The following is a 25,034-nucleotide window of genomic DNA, read 5'->3' as shown; positions in this document are numbered from 1 at the left end:
CGAATTTGCTGATTTTATCTCCATCTGATACATCTCTTATGGCATCATTGATTGATGCCTATTGTTGGGAAACCTATTCACTTGATCACGTGATTCAGAACTTGCACACGTTTGACTCTGATCTTATTTCCATACTGTATCAGTTCACTAAAGTGGCGGTATCATGTAAGGAATCTTTAAGATGAGATATGATTTTGGTGGGCATGCCGCTGATTGGACGAAATGCTTTTGGCGGGTTTGATGCTGGTTGGTCAAATGTTTTTGGTGGGCTCAATGCTGAGTGGTCAAATGTTTTTGGGGGGCTTGATGGTGATTGGTTGACCTAGCTGACACATATTTTATCACATTAACCCGCCTTCGTCTCTGCCTTGTATAAATACGGGTGGTTGTCCTGTAGTCGAGTCATTCGTTCATCAAATACAGTGCTGATGAGTTGTTCTCCCTTCGCTTCCTGGAAGATGGATAACCTATACGAGCGGCGGGTGAGGAAGAATTCCGGTCTTCCAGCTGACCCTCCTCAAGTTGTGCTCTCTTCGAAGGCAGTACCGGCTAAGCGTCGCTATGTGTCACCTGCTCCTACCAAGCTCCACAAAGAGATTGTGGTAGATGGGTTTCAGGAGGATATGCAACTGTCCTACAAGTCATCGGGTAGATCCTTCTACAAGCCTGGTTATAAGATGTACTTCCCTTCAGGAGCTCTACCAGCCTGTGGTAGTACGGCAACAGCTCGCAAAGATGCTCAAGGACAGGTTTACATCGAACTGAATGAGTCCACTGAGTTCATCATTACGAACTTGATCAAGACTTGTCCATCGCTCCGTGACACTCTCCGAAGAGGACGTGTGGAGAAGATCAAGACCAACTTCTACCCATCACGTTCGTCCTACGGTCAATGTCGGGTGTACATCAACGGTGAAAGCAAGCTAGTCCCGACCAGCTCGTTCGAACTGGATGTGGAACAAGATGTTTTCATCTACCCCGGGGCAGTCTCCCTCGACATTGACGAGCAAGCGTTGAAGGTACGTCTTGCTGTTGCTCCAATCGTCTGCATCAACGTGGACCCCAGATGTTTTCATCGTTCTCTGGACGCACACATGACACTTTCTACCACGGAACTGAAACAGCTAACTGAGAGCTTCATATCATTATGCAGTGTCGCCGTCCAACATGACGATCAGCTGGTAGAGACCTTCCAATAAGTCTTTAATGAACTGCATTCTTTATCAGACAGTTGATCATTCATTCTTATCCTATCCTATTTGACTGTATACTACTTCCTGCTGCAATATATCATTATAGTCAAAACTTCTAGAAAACAAGTATGGGTGGTGTTGTGTCGAGTAATACATCCACGGAAGAGTGCTGCCTTGCCTCTTCTGATTTTAGCATCCCCACTGATACTAGTAGGGTATGGGTTGCAGGATGTGAAAGAATGGAGTTGGAAAAGATAAGCCAGGGTGATTTCATGTGCGCACCATCAAGGAATGCGTCAATCATGACAAGGTTCCATCATGAATGTGAAGACTTCGAGACTCGTCATGCCTTTGACATGGACCATTTATTCGTTCCAGATTCACCGTTGTTTCACGAGTCTGCTAAAAAAGTTGCTATCTGCTAAAAAAGTTGCAATGAAAAAAATAAAAAAATAAAATAAAATGAAAAAATCCAAGCGCGTTTTGTACGGTCCTACCTCAAAAAGAAGAAGATTAAGTTCCAGTATGAAGCTACCAAGTCCGATTTGAACAAGGTGGCGGGGCTCGAGTCTCTCAAATGCCGGTGGCAATTCATGTTATTATTATTTTATTTATTTTACTAGGGTGTTTCCCACAGACCATGTGTTTGGTTACGCTGCACAAGCAGCGCATTACTTTATCCCTTCCACTAATTGTTATCGGCCAATCAGCATACTCTCACCACCTCACATCCAATCAGCATACCCCACGTCACACTAACGTTACACAAACTTGTCTCATATATGCGAAAAAATGGTACTGGATCATAGCAACATCCTCCTGGATAATGAACAAAATACCGATTAAAACACAACAACCGACAACAACCGACAACAACCAACAACAACCAAAAACAGCCAACAACAGCCAACAACAACCAACAACAACCGACAACAACCGACAACAACCAGCAACAACCGACAACAACATCCAACAACCAGCAACAACTGACAACAACCAACTACAACCAACAACAACAACAAACAACAACAACCAACAACCGACAACAACAAACAACAACAACCAACAACAACCAACAACAACCAACAACAGCCAACAACAGCCAACAACAACCAACAACAGCCAACAACAACCGACAACAACATCCAACAACCAACAACAACTGACAACAACCAACTACAACCAACAACAACACACAACAACAACCAACAACCGACAACAACAAACAACAACAACCAACAACAGCCAACAACAACCAACAACAACGGACAACAACCGACAACAACCAACAACAACCAACACCAACCAACACCAACCAACAACAACACCCAACAACCGACAACAACACCCAACAACCGACAACAACACCCAACAACCGACAACAACACCCAACAACCGACAACAACACCCAACAACCGACAACAACCGACAACAACAACCTACAACAACCAACAACACCTGACAACAACCGACAACAACCAACAACGCCCAACAACAACCAACAACAACCAACAACAACCAACAATAACCAACAACAACCGACAACAACCGACAACAACATCCAACAGCCAACAACAACCGACAACAATCAACAATAACAACCAACAACCGACAGCAACAACTATTAACAACATCAACAACGACGACGATAACGACGACAACAACCGACAACAACATCAACAACGACGACGATAACGACGACAACAACCGACAACAACATCAACAACAACCAAAAACAACCAACAGCAAACGACAACAACCGACAACAACCGACAGCAACAGCCACCAACAAAATCAACAACGACGACAATAACGACGACAACAACCGACAACAACATCGACAATGACGACGACGATAACGACGACAACCACAACAGTGTCCGGTAATGTGTGGTAGAGAATGGCAGTCAGCCAGACTGAGTACAGTTGAACATGTGTAATAATAATAACACATTTCGCGTAGTTGAGCACTAAATAAAGAAATTCAGTGTTTTTCCCACTTCTGTCTTGTGAGCATCATCAGAAAGGTGTAGTAGCTGCTGATACTGATTTGTCCTCGAGTGTCGAGCTGCACAGTTTCTTCCAGTCTGTCTTGTCCTCTGCTTGTTGCCGGCACCTGGAAAGGTCTTCCATGGTCTTCATGGGCACACCCAGCTTATTCAACTGAGCGAGCCGACTTGTGGCTAGTGACAACCTTGGCCGCCCACGGGGTGCTTTGTTGCCCTTGTCCAAAGAGCCGCTCATGGCTACTTAGGGTGGCGTGTCCGTATCCGTCTGTAGCACATGACTGGTCATTCTTAGTCGCCTACATGCAGCTGTGTCATGTATTACTACAAGAACTCAACCAAGTCCTCAGCAGTCATGGAGTAGCGGCAGGTTGGGCAAGTTGGGCTGGGGGCAGAACTGATCCACTCCTTGATACAGTGGAAGTGAAATTCATGACCACACTTCAATTTGGATAGAGGACGATCCAGGGCATCCTGACAAATCACACAACTGGACTCATGACTTATTGCTGACGAGTCTGCCTTAGTAGGCACTACATTAATATACTGCAGCTCCATGGGGTGTATTGCCTGGTCTTGATGGTGGTCACCGTAATACACCCCGTTGAGGTACCACTGATAGACACCCTCCTCCTCCTGAGAGATGAAAGCAGGTCCATCTTCCCTATGCCAAAGGTTGTATCGGTACCACTCCCGTACACGATTGTTACCTTCCCTGTGTATAACCGCTGGCGCATTCTCCCTGTGGAGCCTTCCTTGGTGATACCACCGTAGAATACAGCATGTGGCGTCACAATAACTGACTGCAGGACCGCCGGCTCTATGACGGGCACCGTTGAGGTAGTACTCGATGCTACCCCGTCCTATCCAAGCCCGTTCATTAACGCGATGAAGGCGACCTTCATAGCACCAGGCGGACACTCCCCTACTATCAACAAGAGCTGGTCCGTCCTCCCGATGGAGTCTACCATCGACGTGCTAAATTTCTTGCTGCGCGTTTTGATCTGCCACCTCCACAACAGTTCTTATTGGCGTCCGCCTTTCTATTAGTAAAGGACCCGTGGTGAGAGACCACGACCGGTCGTCCAAGTCTACACCGAATGTATCAGCCATATCTATTTACTGAGAATAATGTAACAACTCCTCCACAAACGCTTCTACAACTGACGTCTTCTTTATCCTGGTTTTTTCCTCTTGGTGGTTTTGGATAAGAGTTGAAAAGTCCAAAAGGTCAACTGATGACCTTTGCGTTACTTGGTATGATTGGGTTTTAGCGGATGATGTCGGTATGCAGCTGGGGAGCGAATTCGACAGGAAGAAGGTAAAAGGTCTTGCTTTGCGGTTCACACCTTCACTTCAGTATCATTACAGTCCAAATGGCTTTCACTTGTCACTGTAGCGTTCGAATGTCAGGGGTAATACCCCTGTTTCAGCACCTGAGGCGGTGCGTCAAGCGCCGCCTCTTTCTCATCATATATTGTGACAAATGGTAAGTGTGCAGTGCTCCTAGCTCTCTCCCCCAACAAAAGAGCTCTATGACACTGTGCTTTCTGTGGTTTCTTTCGTTTTTTTACAGTGGAGAAAGGCTGGTGGGAGGCCCAGCCGTGGTCGCCCACCTGGCGGGTGCGGCCCATCTAACCCGTTACTGGGAGGGTCGCCAGGTCGGGCTGCTGTTGCAGTCCGACTACCGGGACGCCTTGGAGCGTATTAGGACCCTGTAAGTAAGCACTGCTCTGTCTACATGTATATTTACCCCCCCCCCCTCGTTATAGCGATACTTACTTGTTTCGTATCCTCTTGTCTTACCCTGCTTTCGTATTCGTGACACTAATAGTGTTTGTGTGCGCTCATGTTTGGTTTTACAGATGATGATGTATGAAGGTCTGGAGCTGCCGTCTTCGGGATGTGCCATTTGTTGCAAAATTATTTGTAAGTACTTGTAACAGGCGTAGTGTAGTAACTGTGTGTGTAGTGTAGTAACAGTGTGTAGTGTTTTGTGATGGTCCTGTGCTATAGCAGTCGTAATGTGTTTTGTGATGGTCCTGTGCAGTCGTAATGTGTTGGGCTACTGCAGTACACTGCATGAAGGGGTATGTGTGGGTGCTTCGACACATTCTCGTGCTTCCTAAACCCTAGATATGTGTATAGCACTATAACCTAGATGTGTGTGTGTGTGTGTGTGCCCGCGCATGCGTGCGTGTGCGTGCATTGTGTTCTCTTCTACAGACTCATCCAAGTCCATTTAAATAAAAGTGCATTATAGTAAACAGTATTGTGTTTTGTTACAGTGAATATGTGGGGAATGGTGGATATGCCTTAGTGTGACTGGATACCTGCGGGTTGTGACTCTTTGCTGGTCACTCTGGATTCTCCAGTAAAGATTCGGTGCAGTGCAGAGGGGATTTGCGGTGCGTAGCAACACTGCTTCACTGTGACACCCTTCAATAATTGTTTTGATGCATGATACCGCGGGCGGAGCCGGTTGATTCTAACTGTATCCTGATCAAAATAGAAATTTGCATCTAATGGACCTGCATGGACAGTAGGCATTTCCCTAATCGGCCGGGCGAAAAATTCGCCGAAAACAGTGGTTTTGAAGAAATTACCCATCTTTTCGCCGAATTTTCAAAAATTCGCATGTTGAATTCGCCGAAAACCGATGCTTCAGTGCTTCAACAGGGTGTATGTAAAAAATGTACATGACGTAATGGGAACGGTGACTTCAAGTACTATGTTGAGCCGAATTCTGATCTTGGAGCTCATAATATGGCCGAATTTGAACATTCTCTTAAGGGCATGCTCTGTATGGGCAACTTGTCAGTGCACATCTACGATGTGTGAATAAAACGAGTGCATGGCACGTGAACTAACTTGTTTGCTGCACATCTACGAAGTGCGAATCAGGGAGTAGTATAATGACACGTGTACTAGTACACCTTGTGTTGCACTGCGTCTTTTCCACACGCATAGGACCACTGAAGGTCACAAGCTCCGCGTGCGTATGCACGCATGCGCAATATGTCACTGCATGCAATGCACATCTACGATGTGCAAATCAGGGAATAGTACGTATTTTACTACTCCCCGGTGCGAATGCACCGAACGTGCACGTTCGCCACGGAAAAGAACCTTTATGGCACATTTATGGCATGCCAGGGGTCAAAGGTCAAACTCTGGGGGGTCCCGGGGCCAGACCAAGCGCAAGCACGACCGACACAGTGTGCCTTATTTGGCCCAAAGGTCAAAGGTCAAAAAGTGGGCCAGAACCCGCCCCGCACTTACTACTAATGACCTCCCCTATTCAATTCCCAATATTTCTTTGTTTGCAGATGATACCACTGTCCTTGCTTCCTCCCCATCTCACGCCACCCTGTACCCCAAAGTTCAGACCTGTATCAACGACATTGTTCACTGGATGAGCACTTGGTACCTTAAGCCAAATGTGACCAAAACCGAGCTCCTCCTGTTTCCCCTCCCACAGATCCAGTGCCCATCTTCCACTTTCCCGATGATCCCGGTCACCCTATCTCTGTAGCGCCCCACCATAAACACCTTGGCATTGTCATAGATTCCGCCCTCTCCTGGTCTCACCATGCTGATCATGTGTCGTCCAAAGTATGCCGATCTGTCGGCATAATGTCAAGTCACTTGTCCCATTTGCCCAAAAATTGCCGGATTAATTTTTATAAATCATACATTCTTCCCCTCTTCACGTACGGCTTCCCTGTCTGGTCCACCATTAACAAAACCCACATAGGTAAATTAGAAGTTCTCCATCGCCGTATACTGCGAATCATATTCCGTACTGATCGTTATACCTCAAATCTAGACTTGTATGCTGCTGCATCCACTACCACTCTGCAACATTACCTTGATGCTTCCAAGTGTACCCTGGCGCATTCAATTTTCCTTGACCAGCACCCTGCTCATTTACAGTCCTAATTAAATTCAGGTGGCACCACCCGAAGCTGCGTTCGTCTCCCCCTAGCTAGGTCTACCCTATTCGTAAATTCCCCTTTCTTTTCCTCCTACTCCACGTGGCTCCAACTGCCTCCCAGTGTTAGACAAGCTCCAGATATGCCCAAATTCCGTACCCTCGTCAGACAGCACTTCAGTATCTCCCAGTAAACAAAGTCACAGTCACCACTTCCGCTGCATAGCTCGCTGAGCATCCCATTGCTTTGTAAGTTGCTAATCCCTTCCCACTTTGTGTACGTGCTCTTAATTTTCTTTTTTTTCTCTTCTTCCGTGGTTGGTCTCACCCTCTCCTCAATTCAATTGGCTGTCTTGACATGCCACGAGGTGCAGAAATAAATAAATAAATAAAATAAAAAATGTTGGCTACTGTCATAGCCTAATGTATGTCTACAGCATTGGGTACATTGTGTGTATGTAGAACCCATGACCATTCTGGCCGTACGGGTGCCACGTGTGCCATAAGGCAACAGCATCAAAAGAAGAAAAAGAAGAAAAAAAGAGAATATAAATTCACTCGTAAACAAGTTGCCTATACCTATCACGATCAGCAGCAACGAGAGAGAGAGAGAGAGGCAGAATTGTACGATTCATTGATCAGTCTTTGATGCTGGTGAACCAATCGATTGTCTTTCTTGATCCCGGCACCATTCCATCCAAGAAATAGCTATCATGATGCCTTGTCGCATGTCCAAACCACTTCAACTTGATATGCTTTTAAAGTTGAATCAAGCCGCGTGTGAACGGGCCAATATAATTTTTTTGACTTTCTGCAGTACTGACTGATTTGTGCGATGATGATAGTATTTGATGCCAAGCAACTTACGCAGATACCTGAGCTCAAAAGCTCTAATTCGATTTATGATAGCTTGTGAGATGGTTAGGGGTAAGCGGATTATTCCAGCATAACTTTTGGCAAAATCAGGTCCTTTTTGAGAATGAGCATAAAATGGCACCCGAAAAACAAGGGCAAATGCCCAATGAGGCTGTTATACACACCTGCTATTGAAGGCATACCTTTTGGCATAATCAGGTCCTTTTTGAGAAGGAGCATAAAATGGCATCCGAAAAACAAGGGCAGATGCTCAATGAGGCTGTTATAATACACAACTGCTAATCAAGGACCATACATATAGCGCTTCTTGTCGATTAGGAATGATAAAAAAGTTCAGTGTTTGGTTGTAAATTTAGTATTCCTCTTGCATAATTATTATTGTCCTGTACTTCCACAAAGCTCCCAGTCCACATCATGAGAATGGTCTGAGTCCTTTATTCATGACGATTATAATTATGTTCTTTTGGTCTTTTTAGTGAAGCGTATAAAAGCATAATTGGCTGTTTTCTCGAGCATTCTGCTAACATCCGTTAGAGCATAATCTGCTCATTTCCAGAGCATACATGTATACCGCTTACCCCTAGAGATGGTCCAGGTCTGGCAGCCATAGAGCACAGTAGCAAGAACAGATACCAAGCGTATTTTTTACATTTTTTAATGCTAATAACTGGGCTATAGGGCTTGAAAGTGATGACGTCAAAACGGCCAGGGAGTAGTAAGTTGACATCAGATTTCTATTTTTGGATCCACTAAGGTGTGACTTTGCTATTGCCTATTATAGCAATAAAAACTGCTTTATGGCAGTTTTCTAAAAAAAGTTATTGTGTTCTAGTCCATGGACCCCGTCCAAAAAGTAAGAAATTACCGAAATGTGATAGCTGGAAATTAAAATTTCACCCAAAACCTCACAATAATCACAACACTTGAAATGCTGCTTTCAACTTTAACTTGTACTGCACCAACAATTGGCAACATGCATGCATAGGAAAGAGGATCACGAGGGGAAAAGGTCTTCTACATGTAGCTTTTAATTCTGTGTGTGATTATTGTGAGGTTTTGTGTGAAATTTTAATTTCCAGCTATCACATTTCGGTAATTTCTTACTTTTTGGACGGGGTCCATGGACTAGAACACAATAACTTTTTTTAGAAAACTGCCATAAAGCAGTTTTTATTGCTATAATTTCTTTTGTTTTTTCTGTCACCAATCAATGGAATGCCCTATATCAAGAGTACATAACCCCGGGGTTATGTACTCTTGCCTGTATCAATAATTATGTAAATGATGGCCTTCACATCATATCAAGAGGTTTATGCACTCTTGATCATATCAATACCGTATTATACGCATTGATGTGCAAGCCTTTTCTGGCAGAAAATGGCACTAGCATGATAATGCATGTTCTCCTGCAGGTGAACATGTGAGTAGTGGTGGTTATACCTTTTTATACGGAGTTCACTCTGTGCATGTTGCTGTTGCAGAATTTCATGACTCTGTCATAAATTTGTCTTATTATTATTATTATTATTATTTACTTTTATTTTACTAGGCTGCGCCTTGATCCTTGAAGTGTGGTGGCGTTCCTACGGATGCGGAAAGCCCGGCTTCCAGCAGAGTCTCACGCGAACTGTGAATTTTTTTTACTAGGGTGCTTCCCACAGATCTATGGTCTTCTTACGGGAGCCCCTAGGAAGGTTATGCATGAGTCGTGCCTTTCAGATATTTCAGATTTCCCCACCCTCGATCAGATTTGTTTGAGAAATGTAGCCATGCGCCAGGTGCGTGTCGCAGATGTTTTTGTTGATTCTGTGTTTATATTGGTTTATAATCATGGGTTATCGTGATAAGGTCATCCACCATCATATTGCACTGAAATCGTAATCCTGTTGATGTCGATACAACTTTTGGAAGTAGTTCAATGACTTCAAACTGTTAGTCCACGATTTTCTAAAACAACACAGCAAAGGAGGAACAATAAACATGTATTAAAATGTAAACAAATACATTGCTGAGTCCGACACCTCGTTCCAACAACTACACTGATCCTGAGGATAAAAGGGTCAAGGCTATGGTTGGAGGTACTGATACTGAGAGATAAACAAGGCACTCCATGATAATAAAATCATACACATCTTTTGGTGAGTATGAATGATATCCAGTCGAACCTCTTTAGGACGAACACCAAGGGACCGATGGTATTTATTCTGTGAGTTTGTCTTAACCTATTTTATAACCAGTGAATACAATTATTTCTCAAATAGACATACGAATAGATTTATTCTACAGCGAAAGATTCTAAGCCACACCGACTCATTGACCCGTCTCCTATCAAACAAAAGAGTCACTAGAGAGGTTCTGCAAAACGAAAATGCGTACAAACTTTCCCTCTACATCAGGAGGTGCGAAACTTCGCACGAACTTTCGCAACTTTGGAAGCGAAACTTGCAGGGAACACGAAAGGAACTGTGGTAGGAAATTTCGTGAGATCGGGTCATGGCGTACGTGCACTTGGCCCGCGCAAACTACGAAATGTGCAGAACGCAAAGTTCGTGCAAAAATTCGTACACACTTTCGCAAGGACTGTCGCGAAACTTCGTTCGAATTTTCGTTTTGCAGAACCTCTCTAGTCTCTACTGAACCTTTCTTTAGCAACATGACAGCAACTGAAACAGCAACAGAGAAAATACGATACACGGACTGCACATTCTTGCAGGTACTACAGGTACTACAAACAGATTGCAGATCGTAATTCTTGCATTAGCGGCACGAAACTTGATTCGGGGCAGTGCAATCTCGGCGGTACTCACAAATCAAACAGCCCAGACTCGAGTAAACAAATGCAATCATACAAGTACGAGATTTTCACGAGACTGCACCCATTAGCTCGTTTCGTATGAAGCAAACAAGTTACTGAACCTCTCCACAATGGAGATTTTCCTTGATATGCGAATTTATTTGGCAAACTCGGTCAATGAGTCCTTGAACCTTTCCCTCCAGATTGGGAACTGCCAACGATAGTATGCCACTGACCAGCCTTACTTGTAACGTAATAATGTGCAATGGATATGAGTATTTCGACAACACATCTAACATAAGCCTTACCGTCAAGAAGGTGAACTCGCGTTCTTCGCACACTGTAGGCAAGGGCAAAGAGATAAAAATGGATCTAAATCCGAATAAAATCAGCACACGTTTCCGTAAATGAAAGGGTGAGCATAAGCAAATGAATCGAAGGAAACTGGTCAACTCAGAGATCACCTGTCATTGAGTATTCCGTAAAAGGAGGCCTCGGCAGCGGAAAAGCTAAATTTAGAAAGGAGATCCTGTCAGCTTTTCCATTATTTATTTCATTCCGCCCAAAATCAGCACACTTTTCGTAAATGAAAGAGTCAACACAAGCAAATGAATCAAAGTGAACTGGTCAACTCACCTGTCATTGAGTAATATTCCGCGAAAGGAGGTCTCAGCAGCGCCGAAACGAAATAAGCCAGGCCAGGAGACGAAATATCCGAAACAGCTCATGCAAGAAGCAGTTCCAAAGAAGGAAGTTCGTCGTGCATGCACATCCGAAAAGGCAACAACAAAAAGTCTGCAATGCACACGCATGCGGCCAGCCGGCCGCGCGATGGTAGGAGCCATGGAGTAGCTCCCTGGTCCAGGACCAGGTACCGAGCATCTTACGTAGAAACTTACGTAGCTACGTAGACAACGTGTCTGAATAGCGGTGTCGTTAGGTAGCGCCATGTGAACACAATAATAGAAAAGCTGACAGGATCGCTTTTCTAAATGTATGTGGGTGCATAGCAACTCACTCATGTCGCATGCAGGTGTGACTTTTATTTCGCCACCAGTTGTAACCCCGCCCCCAGTAGTCAAATCAGTCAGTTTCACTGGCTACACCACCATGCTGTGGGTAAGACCGCTTGAAATGTGCTTGGATCCATACAAAAACTGGATCCAAGTGGATCCAGTTTTTGAATTTTTGAAATTGTTGCTATGCTGTGACGTAGCACTTTCAAGCCCTATTATTGTGCATGCACCTGTCTACGTGTACAGGCAAGAGTACATAACCCCTGGGCTGGGGTTATCATGTCATGGATGCTCTTGGTAAATCTACAGGCTTACGCGCATGCTATGCAGTACGGTACATTCATGCCAGGGAGTCGTTAAAAACCGGTATTTTTTTACGACTCCCTGATTCGTGTAAACATAAAATTTATGGCAAATTCTGGCACCATATTGGTTACCATGGGAGCAAAGCGACTTTTCCTTGCATTTTGGGTGAAATTTTGAATTTATGACAACAATTCGGTGATATCCTTTGACTTTTGCATGCGAAATTTAATTATTTGAGAGAACAAGTATAGTTGCAGTACTACTAGTACATGTAGTCCAGTGCTGGCAACTGAAATCCGACCCCTGAGCTGTGGGTTCACATTCTAGCGGTCTCTGTTTCGTAGTTTTACCATCCCATACAATGTAGATCTATGGGTCTCTGCGACGTGAGCGCACCGCTCAGGGGGATCGGATTTCAGTTGCCAGCACTGTTGTAGACCTACAACTACAAGGTCAATGATTATGAGTCCGTACTGAGTCCGTACTGCATCATGAGTGCATGCACCACGGCCCGATCCGAGACTGGCGGGAAGCTGTGCAACGCACATGCGTTGATGTTCGCATTGATTTGCATGTGCCGCATCATGCATGCATGCACCCCGATCCGAGAAAGGCGGGAAGCTATGCAACGCACAAGCGTCGATGTTGCTTGTTGGCGTTTGCATAGGCTCTGTATGTATGTATCGTAACATACATACATACATACATACATACATACATACAGTCATCATTGTACTGCAGTGCTGGCAACTGAAATCCGACCCCCTAGCGTCTCGTACGAATCGCTAAGGCGGCTAGCGCACCGCTAGGGGGGGGGGTCGGATTTCAGTTGCCAGCACTGTAGTAGTACTTGTACAGTAACCAGTTGTCATGGTTATCGACAAAAAGATCGTCCACGAGCTGTTGATCTGATGCAGTCATGATGTCTGAATCGGGGATGGTACCGGTAATCTTCATGGAGAGCGAATCCCATTTGCTGCATTCACTAAAACATTTTTGGAATAAAACGTTCCCTAGCTTTAGAAGCCGAGTAAAAACATTGAAAGCAGTTTAGAGTTTTGTGACAGCCTCGGCTGTGAACCACAATGCTGCCGACATCGCCAAGTCCAAGACGGGTGTTGAAATGTGACGCTAGCTAGCCCCTAGCGCGCGACGCAGGGACATGCAGGCTCATCGAGCAGCTAGGACGATGGATATACTTGCAAGAGGAAATTATGGTTCTATGAACTGTAAGTGAATCAGATTCAATCTGGTAGTTTGCACTTACCACACCCATACCGATAACGGCAATGAAGAGTGACGAACCGTATTCTGAAGGGCATGATGTCAGACGTTGTATTGTGACTATGCTCGACGTTAGTGAGTTGTAACTCACACAGTACTTTAGTACATGTGACCAGTGCTCTGCAAAAACCAACCGTAGGTGCTATTTTGGCGAAATTGATATTTTGCTGGAGTATTGAACCATGACCCTTTCTTGAACTTCTGGTGAAGTTTCAGGTGAATTGCATTCATATTCAGGTAGATACAATGACAATTTCTTTGTAATTGTCCTGCAAATTTTGCAGGAAACATAGCAAAAATCCTGGATTTTATGCTACAGTTTGGAACAAATGCTGTGAGAATTGTAGCAGCATGATTGCAACGAAAGTTTGAAGAATAAACCTGGTTGTCGTATTCTTCAAAAGGAAAAGTTAAAGGGAAAGCTAAAAAAATATAAATTCACGGTTCGTGTGAGACTCGGCTGGAAGCCGAGTTTTCCGCATCCGCCGTGGGAACGCCACCATCCTCTAGGATCAAAGGCGCAGATGCAGCGCCTAAACGGTGGGAGGTGAGTAGATCAGACCCACCACCAAGTGGTCAAAGACCGAAATCCCATTAGCTGCATCCATGTTACCCTCGTGCCAGGCCACGAGTTCCCAATTACCTGTGGGTCGCAGCACGGCTGGAAAAATTCCTTCCGCTTCCAAGCAGGACTTGAACCTGGTACCCTCTGTTTCTCAATCATGGTCTTTGTTGTGAAACCACAAGTTCTCGAGAGTGAAAGGCCTTCTCGCTTGTGACATTGTGTTCGTTTCAATGCAGTTGTATCCCGACTCCGCCTTACCGCTGATGATTACGACGTAGTATACGCTACATGCGCTATGTGCGGTTTGCTGTGTGCGCTGTAGTTGTATGTTGTATGTGTATGCTTTTCTCATATACGCTGTCATTTTCACGCTATAACTACCTGGTGGTTTTAGTGTTAGTTATTCATTCATTGTTCATTATTATTAGTCGATGGAAGTGAAATATACTGTTGAGAATATATAGTTGTCCTCGTGCCGTGTGGGGTCGTTCGTTCCTGACACTTTAGAGAACCAGAGGGTTCACAACATTTGTCTTAGACCATCTCACTATGCCTGCCTGCCTAAAAATCAATTTTTCACCAGTTGTAGTCTTCAGGGTGCTTAGTCGAATGGTCTTGGTCCGAGGAAGCTGAGACGCTCCCTTCCTCCTTTATTCCCAATCGAACTTGTGCACTTCCACCGAGACTGGGTGACTGCGCCCTACTAGATGGGGATTTGAATGCAAAATGTCACTGAAAGCGCCATTTCGTTCTTATAAAAGCACGGATGACCACGATTGGCCCATATGTTGTAGTCTTTTGGACGCTGAGTCGACTGGTTTTGGTCCAAGAAAGCTGCGATGCAGCGTTCCTCCTTTATTCCCAATCGAACATGGTTGAACAAGCGATCACGTGCTCCTGCGTGCCAAGTCATCTGGTCACCGCGCCAGCAGGCAACAACTTTGACACCAAGGTTCAACTCGAGTGACAGGACTGCATCCAAAAAAGGTCAAACAAGTGGTAAGTTGTACCCTGCAGGCACGGTACGCAGGAGCACTTGACCGCTTGTTCAACCATGTTCGATTGGGAATAAAGGAGGAACTCTGCATCGCAGCCTTTTCGGACCAGAATCAGTTCTTTAAATTTTTCACAGCAGTGCCAAATTATTGGGGTCACTGAATGTGGGTGCCAGCGGCCTACAAGCACAAAGCCTGGTGGCAAAGCTGCATATACCGTATTTCCACAAATAGTAGGCCGGTCTACTATTTTTTCAACCTCGTCCTAACCCGGCCTTATAATCGAGGACGGTCTTGTATTCGAGGACGGTCTTTTATTCTTTCAACCCAGTTTGACCCCGGTCTTCTATTTTTCGCCACACAGTTTTAACCCCATTCTTCCATTTTCTTCTACTTGGTCCGGCTCATCGCAATTGTCGCTTATCCCCCACGCACTTTTTGACAGGTAAAACCCAGTCCAATCACGATAATCTAACTTACTTTTGCTTGGGAGATCGTGATGGCAAGATCAAAGGAGGCACCAAAGAAAAAATGATCGCGATTGTAGCGCTTTGAATCGCGATGTATTCGACTTTTTTTGGGAAGTGGGAATCTGGCCATTCATGGGCTGTGTTGCCAAAACCAAAACGCAGCGACCCGAAGACCGGAACTGTAGCAGGGGCAACTGACATCCTGGCCTGGAGAGCGTGACAAGCACGCGTGCACGGAAGAGGAGTATGAGCGTCATCAATGGTCATGCTGAAGAAGAAAGGTGTTTTTGATGCGATGCGCTCGGCCGACGTGTTGGTTGTTCCTTCTCTTGGTGGACCTAGCAGCCGCATTACAAGAGTCGTGGTCAGCGTATCCAGCGGAGCGTATGACAGCTGTCTGGAGAGGCCTGTACGCCACATTCGAAGGCTTTGTTGAAACAAACTGTGGTGATACACAGGTCACACTGCCCACGGTTCCTTCATGATAGCCACAACTGTTTCTTTCCCATTGCTGCCATACGATAGGCGAGAAAGCAAGAGATACTCTACCAGTCTATGCCAGCTAGCAGCTAGACACCAGCAAATGTCAGCTCATGTAACGGCGCTGCGAGAGATGCAGAGTTGAATGAACTCTGGAGCTGTATTACTAGTGAGAGTGCACGAACGCGCTCCTTCGCTGATTTATTTCGTGCATTTTGCTTACCTTGCTTCCATTCTTCGACTCGCTTCACCTGATTCTATTGCTGAAATTTTTTTCTTGTGGCGGAGAGTATTCATGTATCATGCTTCCTCACAATGCCTGTTGGAAATTTCACAGAGCGGTAAAAATAATCCTGTTCTTAGTGGCGATAGATAAGCGACATTTGCGATGAGCCGGACCAAGTACACAGTTTGAGCACGGTCTTCTAACTTTACCCACAGTTTGAGCACGGTCTTCTATTTTTAACACAAGTTTGAGACTCATTTAGTGGGCCCGGTCTTCTAATCGAAGACGGTCTTTTATTTTTTCAATCGCCACCTGCCCGGCCTTGTAGACGAGGAAGGCGTTGTATAGGAGGACGGCCTTTTATTTGCGGAAATACGGTAGTACATTAGGCAAGATTTGGAAAAGAGACTGCCAAAATATCATTGTTATGAAACCTTAGAAGGATTTGTGCGGCCGATGCATACACCACTAGGAGTTCTAACTGCCAGATAAAACTATCAACATCTAACTCGGCATTGATCTTAGCTTGCTCTCTGGAAGATCGTTAAAGGGGAAGTTGAGCCTGAAATCAAATTTTCACAAGTTGTAGTCTTCGGGGTGCTGAGTCGAATGGTCTTGGTTAGAGGAAGCTGAGATGCTCCCTTCCTCCTATATTCCCAATAGACCTAGCGTACTTCCACCGAAACTGGATGACTGCGCCCTACTACATGGGAATTTGTATGGAAAATGTCACTAAAAGCGCCATTTCGTTCTTCGTGCACTTCCCTATTTCAATTTCAGCTTTGAGTAGCCCTGGGCGAAGTGTTTATTGAAATGTGGAATTTTTTCTTGGTGCACTTCCCTATGTCCAACTAAAGAACAAGATCAGGTTGGCGGTGGTCAGTTCTTGAGCTTCGAACGGGCAGAAAGGTGAGAAATTGTCGCTTTTTGCCCATTTGTGCCAACGTGTCACTTTCAACGTACCTCTCTATAACATGACCCAGTTATGATGTGAGTGGTCGCATTGATCTAATTTTTGGTTTGCTTGTAGGCCGCTGGCACCCGCATTCAGTGACGGCAAAAATTTGGCACTGCTGTGAATAGTTTAGTCGCAAAGTGAAGAATCACGGGCAAAAAGGCCCAAAACTTCGAGATAGTTTGATTTCAGCTTTGAGCAGCCCTGGGCGAAGTGTTCATTGAGATGTGGAATTGTTTCTTGGTGCACTACCCTATGTCCACCTAGACAACAAGATCAGGGTGGCGATGGTCAGTTTTTGACCTTCGAACGTGAAGAAAGGTGAGAAATTGTCGCTTTTTGCCCATTTGTGCCCACGTGTCACTTTCAACGTACCTCTCTATAAAATGACCCAGCTGTGATGTGAGTGGTCGCATTGGTTTGATTTTTGGTTTGGTTGTAGGCCGCTGGCACCTGCAATCAGTGACGCCGAAATTTTGGCACTGCTGGGAATAGTTTAGTCGCAAAGTGAAGAATCACGGGCAAAAAGGCCCAAAACTTCGAGGTAGTTTTATTTCAGCTTTCAGCAGCTCTGGGCGAAGTGTTTATTGAAATGTGGAATTTTTTCTTGGTGAACTTCCCTATGTCCAGCTTAACAACAAGATGAGGGTGGCGATGGTCAGTTCTTGAGCTTCGAACAGGCAGAAAGGTGAGAAATTGTCGCTTTTTTTCCCATTTGTGCCCACGTGTCACTTTCAACATACCTCTCTATAACATGACCAAGCTGTGATGTGAGTGATCGCATTGATTTGATTTTTGGTTTGCTTGTAGGCCGCTGGCACCCGCATTCAGTGACGGCAAAAATTTGGCACTGCTGTGAATAGTTTAGTCGCAAAGTGAAGAATCACGACCAAAAAGGCCCAACACTTCGAGGTAGTTTGATATCAGCTTTGAGCACCCCTCGGCGAGTTGTTTATTGAAGTGTGGAATTTTTTCTTATTGCGCTTCCCTATGTCCAGCTAAACAACAAGATCAGGGTGGCCATGGTCAGTTCTTGAGCTTCGAACGGGCAGAAATGTGAGAAATTGTCGCTTTTTGCCCATTTGTGCCCACGTGTCACTTTCAACATACCTCTCTATAACATGACCCAGCTGTGATGTGAGTGGTCGGATTGATTTGATTTTCGGTTTGCTTGTAGGCCGCTGGCACCCGCATTCAGTAACGCCGAAATTTTGGCACTGCTGGGAATGGTTTAGTCGCAAAGTGAAGAATCACGGGCAAAAAGGCCCAAAACGTCGAGATAGTTTTATTTCAGCTTTGAGCAGCCCTGGGCGAAGTGTTTATTGAAATGTGGAATTTTTCTTGGTGCACTTCCCTATTTCCAGCTAAACAACAAGATCAGGGTGGCGATGGTCAGTTCTTGAGCTTCGAACGGGCAGAAAGGTTAGAAATTGTCGCTTTTTGCCCATTTGTGGCCACGTGTCACTTTCAACATACCTCTCTATAACATGACCCAGCTGTGATGTGAGTGGTCGCATTGATTTGATATTTGGTTTGCTTGTAGGCCGCTGGCACCCGAATTCAGTGACGCCGAAATTTTGGCACTGCTGGGAATAGTTTAGTCGCATAGTGAAGAATCACGGGCAAAAAGGCCCAAAACTTCGAGATAGTTTTATTTCAGCTTTGAGCAGCCCTGGGCGAAGTGTTTATTGAAATGTGGAATTTTTCTTGGTGCACTTCCCTATGTCCAGCTAAAGAACAAGATGAGGGTGGCGATGGTCAGTTCTTGAGCTTGGAACGGGCAGAAAGGTGAGAAATTATCGCTTTTTGCCCATTTGTGCCCACGTGTCACTTTCAACATACCTATCTATAACATGACCCAGCCGGAATTGAGTGGTCGCATTGATTTGATTTTTGGTTTTCTTGTAGGCCGCTGGCACCCGCATTCAGTGACGCCAAAATTTTGGCACTGCTGTGAATAGTTTAGTCGCAAAGTGAAGAATCACGGGCAAAAAGGCCCAAAACGTCAAGATAGTTTTATTTCAGCTTTGAGCAGCCCTGGGCGAAGTGTTTATTGAAATGTGGAATTTTTCTTGGTGCACTTCCCTATGTCCAGCTAAACAACAAGATGAGGGTGGCGATGGTCAGTTCTTGAGCTTCGAACGGGCAGAAAGGTGAGAAATTGTCGCTTTTTGCCCATTTGTGCCCACGTGTCACTTTCAACATACCTCTCTATAACATGAACCAGCTGTGATTTGAGTTGTCGCATTGATTTGGATTTTGGTTTGCTTGTAGGCAGCTGGCACCCGCATTCAGTAACGCCGAAATTTTGGCACTGCTGGGAATAGTTTAGTCGCAAGGTAGTGAAGAATCACGGGCAAAAAGCCCGAAACTTCGAGATAGTTTTATTTCCGCTTTGAGCAGCCCTGGGCGAAGTGTTTATTGAAATGTGGAATTTTTCTTGGTGCACTTCCCTATGTCCAGCTAAAGAACAAGATGAGGGTGGCGATGGTCAGTTCTTGAGCTTCAAACGAGCAGAAAGGTGAGATATTGTCGCTTTTTGCCCATTTGTGCCCACGTGTCACTTTCAACATACCTCTCTATAACATGACCCAGCTGTGATGTGAGTGATCGCATTGATTTGATTTTTGGTTTGCTTGTAGGCCGCTGGCACCCGCATTCAGTAACGCCGAAATTTTGGCACTGCTGTGAATAGTTTAGTCGCAAAGTGAAGAATCACGGGCAAAAAGGCCCAAAACTTCGAGATAGTTTTACTTCCGCTTTGAGCAGCCCTGGGCGAAGTGTTTATTGAAATGTGGAATTTTTTCTTGGTGCACTTCCCTATGTCCAGCTAAACAACAAGATGAGGGTGGCGATGGTCAGTTCTTGAGCTTCGAACGGGCATAAAGGTGAGAAATTGTCGCTTTTTGCCCATTTGTGGCCACGTGTCACTTTCAACATACCTCTCTATAACATGACCCAGCTGTGATTTGAGTGGTCGCATTGATTTGATTTTTGGTTTGCTTGTAGGCCGCTGGCACCCGCATGCAGTGACGCCGAAATTTTGGCACTGCTGTGAATAGTTTAGTCGCAAAGTGAAGAATCACGGGCAAAAAGGCCCAAAACATCGAGATAGTTTTATTTCAGCTTTGAGCAGCCCTGGGCGAAGTGTTTATTGAAATGTGGAATTTTTCTTGGTGCACTTCCCTATGTCCAGCTAAACAACAAGATGAGGGTGGCGATGGTCAGTTCTTGAGCTTCGAACGGGCAGAAAGGTAAAAAATTGTCGCTTTTTGCCCATTTGTGCCCATGTGTCACTTTCAACATACCTCTCTATAACATGAACCAGCTGTGATTTGAGTGGTCGCATTGATTTGATTTTTGGTTTGCTTGTAGGCCGCTGGCACCCGCATTCAGTGACGCCGAAATTTTGGCACTGCTGGGAATAGTTTAGTCGCAAAGTGAAGAATCACGGGCAAAAAGGCCCAAAACTTCGAGGTAGTTTTATTTCAGCTTTCAGCAGCTCTGGGCGAAGTGTTTATTGAAATGTGGAATTTTTTCTTGGTGAACTTCCCTATGTCCAGCTAAACAACAAGATGAGGGTGGCGATGGTCAGTTCTTGAGCTTCGAACGGGCAGAAAGGTGAGAAATTGTCGCTTTTTTCCCATTTGTGCCCACGTGTCACTTTCAACATACCTCTCTGTAACATGACCAAGCTGTGATGTGAGTGATCGCATTGATTTGATTTTTGGTTTGCTTGTAGGCCGCTGGCACCCGCATTCAGTGACGGCAAAAATTTGGCACTGCTGTGAATAGTTTAGTCGCAAAGTGAAGAATCACGACCAAAAAGGCCCAAAACTTCGAGGTAGTTTGATATCAGCTTTGAGCACCCCTCGGCGAGTTGTTTATTGAAGTGTGGAATTTTTTCTTATTGCGCTTCCCTATGTCCAGCTAAACAACAAGATCAGGGTGGCCATGGTCAGTTCTTGAGCTTCGAACGGGCAGAAAGGTAAAAAATTGTCGCTTTTTGCCCATTTGTGCCCACGTGTCACTTTCAACATACCTCTCTATAACATGAGCCAGCTGTGATGTGAGTGGTCGCATTGATTTGATTTTTGGTTTGCTTGTAGGCCGCTGGCACCCGCATTCAGTGACGCCGAAATTTTGGCACTGCTGGGAATAGTTTAGTCGCAAAGTGAAGAATCACGGGCAAAAAGGCCGGAAACTTCGAGATAGTTTTATTTCAGCTTTGAGCAGCCCTGGGCGAAGTGTTTGTTGAAATGTGGAATTTTTCTTGGTGCACTTCCCTATGTCCAGCTAAACAACAAGATGAGGGTGGCGATGGTCAGTTCTTGAGCTTCGAACGGGCATAAAGGTGAGAAATTGTCGCTTTTTGCCCATTTGTCGCCACGTGTCACCTTCAACATACCTCTCTATAACATGACCCAGCTGTGAGTTGAGTGGTCGCATTGATTTGATTTTTGGTTTGCTTGTAGGCCGCTGGCACCCGCATTCAGTAACGCCGAAATTTTGGCACTGCTGGGAATAGTTTAGTCGCAAAGTGAAGAATCACGGGCAAAAAGGCCCGAAACTTCGAGATAGTTTTATTTCAGCTTTGAGCAGCCCTGGGCGAAGTGTTTATTGAAATGTGGAATTTTTCTTGGTGCACTTCCCTATGTCCAGCTAAACAACAAGATGAGGGTGGCGATGGTCAGTTCTTGAGCTTCAAACGAGCAGAAAGGTGAGAAATTGTCGCTTTTTGCCCATTTGTGCCCACGTGTCACTTTCAACATACCTCTCTATAACATGAGCCAGCTGTGATGTGAGTGGTCGCATTGATTTGATTTTTGGTTTGCTTGTAGGCCGCTGGCACCCGCATGCAGTGACGCCGAAATTTTGGCACTGCTGTGAATAGTTTGGTCGCAAAGTGAAGAATCACGGGCAAAAAGGCCCAAAACGTCAAGATAGTTTTATTTCAGCTTTGAGCAGCCCTGGGCGAAGTGTTTATTGAAATGTGGAATTTTTCTTGGTGCACTTCCCTATGTCCAGCTAAACAACAAGATGAGGGTGGCGATGGTCAGTTCTTGAGCTTCGAACGGGCAGAAAGGTAAAAAATTGTCGCTTTTTGCCCATTTGTGCCCACGTGTCACTTTCAACATACCTCTCTATAACATGAACCAGCTGTGATGTGAGTGGTCGCATTGATTTGATTTTTGGTTTGCTTGTAGGCCGCTGGCACCCGCATTCAGTTACGCCGAAATTTTGGCACTGCTGGGAATAGTTTAGTCGCAAAGTGAAGAATCACGGGCAAAAAGGCCCAAAACTTCGAGATAGTTTTATTTCAGCTTTGAGCAGCCCTGGGCGAAGTGTTTATTGAAATGTGGAATTTTTCTTGGTGCACTTCCCTATGTCCAGCTAAACAACAAGATGAGGGTGGCGATGGTCAGTTCTTGAGCTTCGAACGGGCAGAAAGCTAAAAAATTGTCGCTTTTTGCCCATTTGTGCCCACGTGTCACTTTCAACATACCTCTCTATAACATGAACCAGCTGTGATTTGAGTGGTCGCATTGATTTGATTTTTGGTTTGCTTGTAGGCCGCTGGCACCCGCATTCAGTAACGCCGAAATTTTGGCAATGCTGGGAATAGTTTAGTCGCAAAGTGAAGAATCACGGGCAAAAAGGCCCAAAACTTGGAGATAGTTTTATTTCAGCTTTGAGCAGCCCTGGGCGAAGTGTTTATTGAAATGTGGAATTTTTCTTGGTGCACTTCCCTATGTCCAGCTAAACAACAAGATGAGGGTGGCGATGGTCAGTTCTTGAGCTTCGAACGGGCAGAAAGGTGAGAAATTGTCGCTTTTTACCCATTTGTGCCCATGTGTCACTTTCAACATACCTCTCTATAACATGACCCAGCTGTGAGTTGAGTGGTCGCATTGATTTGATTTTTGGTTTGCTTGTAGGCCGCTGGCACCCGCATTCAGTAACGCCAAAATTTTGGCACTGCTGGGAATAGTTTAGTCGCAAAGTGAAGAATCACGGGCAAAAAGGCCCAAAACGTCGAGATAGTTTTATTTCAGCTTTGAGCAGCCCTGGGCGAAGTGTTTATTGAGATGTGGAATTTTTCTTGGTGCACTTCCCTATGTCCAGCTAAACAACAAGATGAGGGTGGCGATGGTCAGTTCTTGAGCTTCGAACGGGCAGAAAGGTGAGAAATTGTCGCTTTTTTCCCATTTGTGCCCACGTGTCACTTTCAACATACCTCTCTATAACATGAACCAGCTGTGATTTGAGTGGTCGCATTGATTTTAATTTTTGGTTTGCTTGTAGGCCGCTGGCACCCGCATTCATTAACGCCAAAATTTTGGTACCGCTGGGAATAGTTTAGTCGCAAAGTGAAGAATCATGGGCAAAAAGGCCCGAAACTTCGAGATAGTTTTATTTCAGCTTTGAGCAGCCCTGGGCGAAGTGTTTATTGAAATGTGGAATTTTTCTTGGTGCACTTCCCTATGTCCAGCTAAACAACAAGATGAGGGTGGCGATGGTCAGTTCTTGAGCATCAAACGAGCAGAAAGGTGAGAAATTGTCGCTTTTTGCCCATTTGTGCCCACGTGTCACTTTCAACATACCTCTCTATAACATGACCCAGCTGTGATGTGAGTGGTCGCATTGATTTGATTTTTGGTTTGCTTGTAGGCCGCTGGCACCCGCATTCAGTAACGCCGAAATTTTGGCACTGCTGGGAATAGTTAAGTCGCAAAGTGAAGAATCACGGGCAAAAAGGCCCAAAACGTCGAGATAGTTTTATTTCAGCTTTGAGCAGCCCTGGGCGAAGTGTTTATTGAGATGTGGAATTTTTCTTGGTGCACTTCCCTATGTCCAGCTAAACAACAAGATCAGGGTGGCGATGGTCAGTTCTTGAGCTTCGAACGGGCAGAAAGGTGAGAAATTGTCGCTTTTTGCCCATTTGTGCCCACGTGTCACTTTCAACATACCTCTCTATAACATGAACCAGCTGTGATTTGAGTGGACGCATTGATTTTTATTTTGGTTTGCTTGTAGGCCGCTGGCACCCGTATTCATTAACGCCGAAATTTTGGTACTGCTGGGAATAGTTTAGTCGCAAAGTGAAGAATCACGGGCAAAAAGGCCCAAAACTTCGAGATAGTTTTACTTCCGCTTTGAGCAGCCCTGGGCGAAGTGTTTATTGAAATGTGGAATTTTTTCTTGGTGCACTTCCCTATGTCCAGCTAAACAACAAGATGAGGGTGGCGATGGTCAGTTCTTGAGCTTCGAACGGGCATAAAGGTGAGAAATTGTCGCTTTTTGCCCATTTGTGGCCACGTGTCACTTTCAACATACCTCTCTATAACATGACCCAGCTGTGATGTGAGTGGTCGCATTGATTTGATTTTTGGTTTGCTTGTAGGCCGCTGGCACCCGCATTCAGTGACGCCGAAATTTCGGCACTGCTGTGAATAGTTTAGTCGCAAAGTGAGGAATCACGGGCAAAACGGCCCAAAACTTCGAGATAGTTTTATTTCAGCTTTGAGCAGCCCTGGGCGAAGTGTTTATTGAAATGTGGAATTTTTTCTTCGTGCACTTCCCTATGTCCAGCTAAACAACAAGATCAGGGTGGTGATGGTCAGTTCTTGAGCCTACGGGCAGAAAGGTTAGAAATTGTCGCTTTTTGCCCATTTGTGCCCACGTGTCACTTTCAACATACCACTCTATAACATGAACCAGCTGTGATTTGAGTGGTCGCATTGATTTGATTTTTGGTTTGCTTGTAGGCCGCTGGCACCCGCATGCAGTGACGCCGAAATTTTGGCACTGCTTTGAATAGTTTAGTCCCAAAGTGAAGAATCACGGGCAAAAAGGCCCAAAACGTCAAGATAGTTTTATTTCAGCTTTGAGCAGCCCTGGGCGAAGTGTTTATTGAAATGTGGATATACCTC

At 45.1% G+C, this 25,034-nt stretch overlaps 1 long non-coding RNA gene across 1 annotated transcript; it reads left to right on the top strand.

Annotated features, from left to right (window-relative positions):
* The first annotated feature begins 4,563 nt into the window (after window positions 1–4,563).
* Window positions 4,564–5,460, top strand: LOC135826964 (uncharacterized). Its single transcript, XR_010555346.1, has 4 exons — window positions 4,564–4,688; window positions 4,776–4,916; window positions 5,065–5,128; window positions 5,426–5,460. It is a non-coding gene; the product is annotated as an uncharacterized LOC135826964 (long non-coding RNA).
* The last annotated feature ends 19,574 nt before the right edge of the window (window positions 5,461–25,034 follow it).

This window comes from Sycon ciliatum, chromosome 11, assembly GCF_964019385.1.
Source record: "Sycon ciliatum chromosome 11, ocSycCili1.1, whole genome shotgun sequence".
Lineage (NCBI taxonomy): Eukaryota > Metazoa > Porifera > Calcarea > Leucosolenida > Sycettidae > Sycon > Sycon ciliatum.
This window is presented reverse-complemented; position numbering and strand designations above follow the sequence as displayed.